The sequence below is a fragment of the Erinaceus europaeus genome, chromosome 8 (assembly GCF_950295315.1).
Source record: "Erinaceus europaeus chromosome 8, mEriEur2.1, whole genome shotgun sequence".
Classification (NCBI taxonomy): Eukaryota; Metazoa; Chordata; class Mammalia; order Eulipotyphla; family Erinaceidae; genus Erinaceus; species Erinaceus europaeus.
The window spans coordinates 124,506,545-124,513,060 of record NC_080169.1 but is presented as its reverse complement, the minus strand read 5'-3'; positions in this window follow the sequence as shown (position 1 = coordinate 124,513,060).

The following is a 6,516-nucleotide window of genomic DNA, read 5'->3' as shown; positions in this document are numbered from 1 at the left end:
CCCCAACTGAGGCCTGAGTCTGGCTGTCCAAGTCGCAGAGGAAACACGCCTCCACGGCCAGCCCCAATGCAGGGCAGGGAATGTGGGACCTGGCTGGGCATGGACACCCTGGGGTGTGAGCGGGGACCATGGGAAGCTGATGAGGGAACACAACGGGTGCCCTGCTCCTGCTGGATGAGAGTCTTTTAAAGATGGATGGAGGGGTGGGCGGATGGACGGACTGATGGATGAGTGGATGGATGGATGGATGGATGGATAGTGGATGGATGGATGGATGGATAATGGATAGGTGGGTGGATGGTGGATGGTGGATGGATGATGGATAGATGGGTGATGGATAGATGGGTGGAAGGATGGATGATGGATGGATGGATGGATGGATGGATGGTGGATGGATAGATGGGTGATGGATAGATGGGTGGATGGATATGGATGGATGATGGATGGATGGATGGATGGTGGATGGATGATGGATAGATAGGTGGATGCATATGGATGGATGATAGACAAGTGGATGGATAGATGGATGGGTAGATGGACGAACAGGCAGACAGAGGGATAGACAGATGGATGATGGATGGATGGATGGTGGATGGTGGGTGGGTGATTCTCTGGGGACCCGGTTCCCCGGGCAGAGGATTCCCAGGCCCCAGGCTCTGTCTGTCTCAGGCACACTGGGTCGCCTGGCTGCTCTGAACCGGCTTGCTCTGCTCCCCTGAGAAAGCTCCTAGCATGAGACTCAGAACCACAAGCCGATTCTGACTGCAGAGAAAAGGGAAATTGCTTCTTCCACTAGATATGGAAGCACGGGGGGGGGGGGGGGTGTCCCATCCAGTTTCAGAGTGGGGGAGGCTGGTCCCACCTGGGTTCAGAGTGGGGGAGGCTGGTCCCACCTGGGTTCAGAGTGGGGGAGGCTGGTCCCACCTGGGTTCAGAGTGGGGGAGGCTGGTCCCACCTGGGTTCAGAGTGGGGGAGGCTGGTCCCACCTGGGTTCAGAGTGGGGGAGGCTGGTCCCACCTGGGTTCAGAGTGGGGGAGGCTGGTCCCACCTGGGTTCAGAGTGGGGGAGGGGGTCCCACCTGTGTTCAGAGTGAGGGAGGGGTCCCACCAGGGTTCAGAGTGGGGGAGGGGTCCCACCGGGGTTCAGAGTGGGGGAGGGGTCCCACCTGGGTTCAGAGCAGGGAGGGGGTCCCACCTGGCATCAGTCCTTTCAGGAGGAAAGGAGACTCTGGACCCTGCCTTCTGCCTTTGAACGTGGGTCCCAGGGAGACAGCTGCTGGGTGGTTTCACTTGGCTGTGGAACCCAGAGAACTGATACTCATGAACTTGAGGGGAAAAAGAACAGACCCAGAGTCCAGCAGAGTGTCTCTAAGCCTTGGGAGAACTGTGGTGGTTCTCTGGAGGTGGGCGGGTGGGGAACCAGACCGTCATCTTACATCCTGTGGCCCAACACTCCTCACACAGAAGAAATGAAGAAAAAGAAACAGCAGCTCTCAGGCTGCACCGGCCCGGGAAGTAGGTCCTCCTAGAACGAGCTGGGTTGTCCCAGACAGACAGACAGTAAGAGGTCGTATCTGAAAGTAGGGACGATCAGTCCCTTCCTAGACAGTCACAGCCCCCCGTCGGTCATTCACTGGATAAGCCTGGAGTTGGGGGCTCTGGCGTCCCTACAACAGAGGGCTCACGGCTCTGGACACGCCCACTCTCCGCCCTCGGAGCAGCCGGGGCAAAGGGGACTGGGGTGAACCACGCCTCACGTGGCTCCAGGGCTGTGGTCTCTGGGGACTGTCATGGCCCTGCTTCGCACACTGGCCACAGCTGAGGCGGCCTCAGGCTTTCCCTCTCCAGAGATACCCTCCCTCCTGGCTGCCCTCACCCACAGGAGAGCCCAGGGGCATACCGTTAGCCTGGGTCACCACCCTTATCTCCATCATCACCTCCACCACCTGGCCAAAGTATAACAGTGGTCAGAAATGAGATGGGGTGGTCCGGGAGGTGGCACAGCGGTAAAGCTTTGGACTCTTAAGCATGAGGTCCCAAGTTCGATCCCCGGCAGCACATGTGCCAGAGTGATGTCTGGTTCTTCCTCTCTCCTCCTATCTTTGTAATAAATAAATAAAATAAAATAAAATCAGAAAAAATAAACTAAGAAAGAAATGAGACGGAGGCTGACCTGGGGGTCATGCTCACTCGGGGCCTGGGGGGGTGGCGATTTGACCGGCCATGCCCTTTGTGGGCCATCTGATGAGAGCTCACCGTCAATGCCATTCACCAATCGGTAGGCCGGCCAGGAGGTTCAGTGGCAAGCACACGGCCCAGACGCAGCCCCCCAACCCTGGGAGAGCACCGGGCTGTGGTGTCTTTCCATCGCCCCCTCTGTCTCTGTGGTTTTCCCTCTCTCTCTGAAAAAGTCGGTGAGGTGGGGAGCCAGGTGGTGGCGCACCTAGTTAACACACATTGTTACTACTATGTACAAAGACCCAGGTTCGAGCCCCTGGTCCCCACCCGTGAGGGGGAAGCTCCATGAGTGGTGAATCAGGTCTGCAGGTGCCTCTCTGTCTCTCTCTTTCTCTGTCTGCCCCTCCACTCTCAATTTCTCTCTGTCTTATCCAATAAAATGGGAAAAAATGATACCATATGACCCTGAAACTCCACTGCTAGGCATATACCCCAAAGGCACAGTAACGCTGATTTGAAAGGACACACACACACCCATGTTCATAGCGGCTTTATTCATAATAGCAAAAACCTGGAAACAACCGAAAGATCCTTCCACAGATGACTAAAGACTATGGGACATATACTCAATGGAGTACTATGCAGCAATAAAAAGGGATGCTGTTGTGTCCTTTGGGATAAAGCGGATGGGACTGGAGAAGACAGTGCTCAGTGAAGCAGGTTAGGAAGTGAAGGACTACAGGGTGGCTTCACTCGGGTGTGGAATATAGACGACCGAACGTATGAATGTGAAAAAACAGCATGTCAGCCTAAACCTAGTGGTTATCTATGGGGGTGGGGGTGGGCACCCAGGCCTCTGGTGACAGGAGTGGTGAGAAAAGGAAGAAAAAGAAAAGAAAAAGTCGGCGGGGCGTGGGGAGTGGTAAGACCCTACCAGCAACCAATGCCGCTGTGGCCACGGACACTTCTCGTCTGTCTGCTCAGGGAACACGCCCCGGGCGCCCACAGTCCTCACGGCCCATGCTGGAAGTCGCCCGCCCGCAGAGCTGACAGCTACCCGCAGGTGCGGCCCCCAGGGCTCACACAGGACAGCCAGCGGAGGAAGGCCAGGGAGGCGCCGGGGGACCGCTGGGGTCTGTCAGGGCCTCCCTCACCAGCCACCTTCCCCCGCTGCCTCTCTCTTCACATGACTGGCAGCCCGTCTGTTATTAACATGTCCGGTTCGGAGACGCCTCCTTTGTACTCTGGCACGTGGCATCAATCACAGGTCGGGGGAGAGAGGGCCCCGGACGAGGAATGTTTATGTCTTGATTGTCTTGAAGGCCTGAGAGGTAATTGAGAATTCAAAGGTCAGAAAGCGGAGATCACTCAGGGGCTGCACAGCTTCCTGCTTCCCGGCAGGTCTTAGGGTCCATGTCCCTAAGGCCTTGAAGATAGTCTTGGCAGGGGTGGACCGACTCCATCATCCCTCATCTCACACAAGCCCTAGAAGACTAAGGCTGCTGGTACTCAGAAAAAGCCTCCAGGTTCCAGACGCTGCCATGATGCCGCCCAGACTTCCCTGCACAGACGACCCCACCAGTGTGTCCTGGAGCCCCGCTTCCCCAGAGCCCTGCCCCACTAGGGAAAGACAGAGACAGGCTGGGAGTGGGGATCCACCTGTCAACACCCATGTTCAGCGGGGAAGCAATGACAGAAGCCAGACCTTCCACCTTCTGTATCCCCATGATGACCCTGGGTCCATACTCCCAGAGGGATAGAGAATAGGAAAGCTGTCAGGGGAGGGGATGGGATACGGAGATCTGTGTGGAGTTGTACCCCTCTTACCCTATGGTTTTTGTCAGTGTTTCCTTTTTATAAAAAAAAAAAAAAAAAAGTCAGAAAGCAGACTTGGTTTTCCTTCTTTTCCAGGAGCCCAGGAGACCCATCACGCAAGACTGGCAGCAGGTGAAGCCAGCAGGCGGACAGGAGGCGCTGGCTCTGGGGAGGGAGGGAGGGCGTGCCCAGGTAAGCTCAGGTGTGTCCCTCAGGGGCAGTCCCCCCACCCCCACCCCTTACCAAGGCCAGCAGTTCTCAGCAGGACCCCGAGGTCGTCATGGGACAGCCGGTGCCAGAGCAGTGGTCACAGGGAGGGAGCCTCGTCTGCGTCTCCCCAGCGAGGGATGCAGGGAGTGGAGACACTGGCGCTGGATAGCAGGAGCCGGATGGGCAGGGTGCTGGGCACCGGGCCACCGGGCATGGGGCGCCGGCCATGTGCACAGTCTGACTTCTTAGTGAGTCCCGGGAAACTGGACAGCAGCCGTCCTGTCAGGAGCTGCTTCTGGCTGCCTGGCCACCGAAGGTCTTGGCTTCTCAGACCCAGAGGAGATAGGGGTCTCGGGGGTCTTGCTGGGGTGACGTCCCATAAGCCTGTGTCACCATGAGTTTGCCGAGTTAAGCAGAGGTAACTTTGGGGGCTGGGCGGGGGCGCACCCGGTTAAGTGCACATAGTACTAAGCACAAGGACCTGTTCGAGGATCCAGGTTTGAGCACCGGGGTTCCCCACCTGCACAAGCGGTGAAGCAGGGCTGCAGGTATCTCTCTGCCTCCCCCTCCTCTCTAAATTTGTCTCTGTCCTATCCAATAAAATGACAAAAATGGCAAAAATGGCCACCAGGAGCAGTGGATTCATAGTGCTGGCACCAAGCCCCAGCAACAACTCTGGAGGCAAAGAGAAAGAGAGACAGAGACAGAGATGGAGAGAGGAAGAAAGAGAAAGAGAAGGAGAGAGAAAGACAGGGGACGGAGGGGGAGAGACAGAGTGGGAGAGATAGAGAGAGAGAGAGAGAGGGAGAGGAGAGAGGGAGAGAGAGTGGAAGAGAGAGGGAGAGAGACAAACAGAGAGGGAGGGAGAGAGAGAGAGAGCCCACTTTAAGATTAGATTGAGGGAGCCGGGACATGGTGCAAAGCACAAGGACCAGTATAAGGATCCTGGTTCGAGCCCCCAGCTCCCCACCTGCAAGGAAGTCGCTTCCCAGGTGGGGAAGCAGGTCTGCAGGTGTCTGTCTTTCTCTCCCCCTCTCTGTCTTCCCCTCCTCTCTCCATTTCTCTCTCCTATCCAACAACGATGACATCAACAATAACAACAACTACAACAATAAAACAACAAAGGCAACAAAACGGAATAAATAAATTAAAAAAAAAAAAGATCAGATTGAGGGTGTGTTGACCAGAGGCTGTTGGCAGGTGACCGCACTGATCCCAGAAGACAGCCTGCTAGGGTAAGGTCCCCGTCGGCGGGACTTGCTAGAGGACATTCAGTTCTGGGGTCCTTGTCGCGCTCCCCAGCCTGGGCATCGGCCATGGGTGGCACAGAGCAAGAGAGAGGGTGAGGGCAGAGAAAGGCGGAGGACACACAGGGACACTCACAGTTGGAGGGAGACGGGTAGAGTCCTGGGATTCTAGTTCTGCTCTCAAGACCTGCCACACCACCACCACCCCCCCCCCCCCCCCGAGACTTGAGCCAAGGGCTGGCAGGGACAAGGCCGGCTGTGTCTCTGGACTCTGCAGCCGGCCGATTCCCTGTGAGCAGGTTTGTTTCGCTAAGGCACGTGGTTCAGCCTCGGAGACCGAGAAAGTCGCATCACAGAGTGTCTCTGAGCATTCAGGACAGGCGGCCAGCACCCTCAGTCACTGGGAGGGTCCCCATTAAGGCTCAGCCACCGCTGGGAGCTGGGGTCATTGGGCGGCAGGGGGACAGACAGACGAGGGTCTGTTGGGGACTCCAGACACAAGTGAGTATGCTGTATTTCACAGGCAAGTCAGCCTGGGGTGGGGGGCTCCCTCTCCGTGATGCCTTTGTCAGCCTGACGGAGCCTCTCCTGGTCTCCTGGCCCCGAGGGCAGCCTGAACCATGCACCCAGTGGCGACTTGGACTCTCGGAAGGTACCGTTCGGGTCAACTGTGCGCGGCGACCCTTCTGGCTGCCCCCTTTCCTAATGACAGTGGGCAGGGGCTCCTGCCCCCCTACCCCTCATCAGCTGGGGCAGGGCAGGGATGCACCTGGCGGACTGTGCCTGGCACCGCTCACGAGGACCCGGGTTTGAGTGCCCGCTCCCCGCCTGCAGGGGGAAAGCTTTGTGAGTGGTGAAGCAGGGCTGCAGGTGTCTGTGTCTGTCCTTCTCTGCCCCCCCCCCCCAGTTTCTCTCTGTCCTACCCAATAAAATGGAAAAATGAAAAGAATATTAAGAGGGGGGGCCGAGGGGTGGTGCATCTAGCTGAGCACACACATTACCATGAACAAGGACACGGGTTCGAGCCCCCACTCCCCACCTCAGGGGGAAAGCTTTGCGAGTGGTGA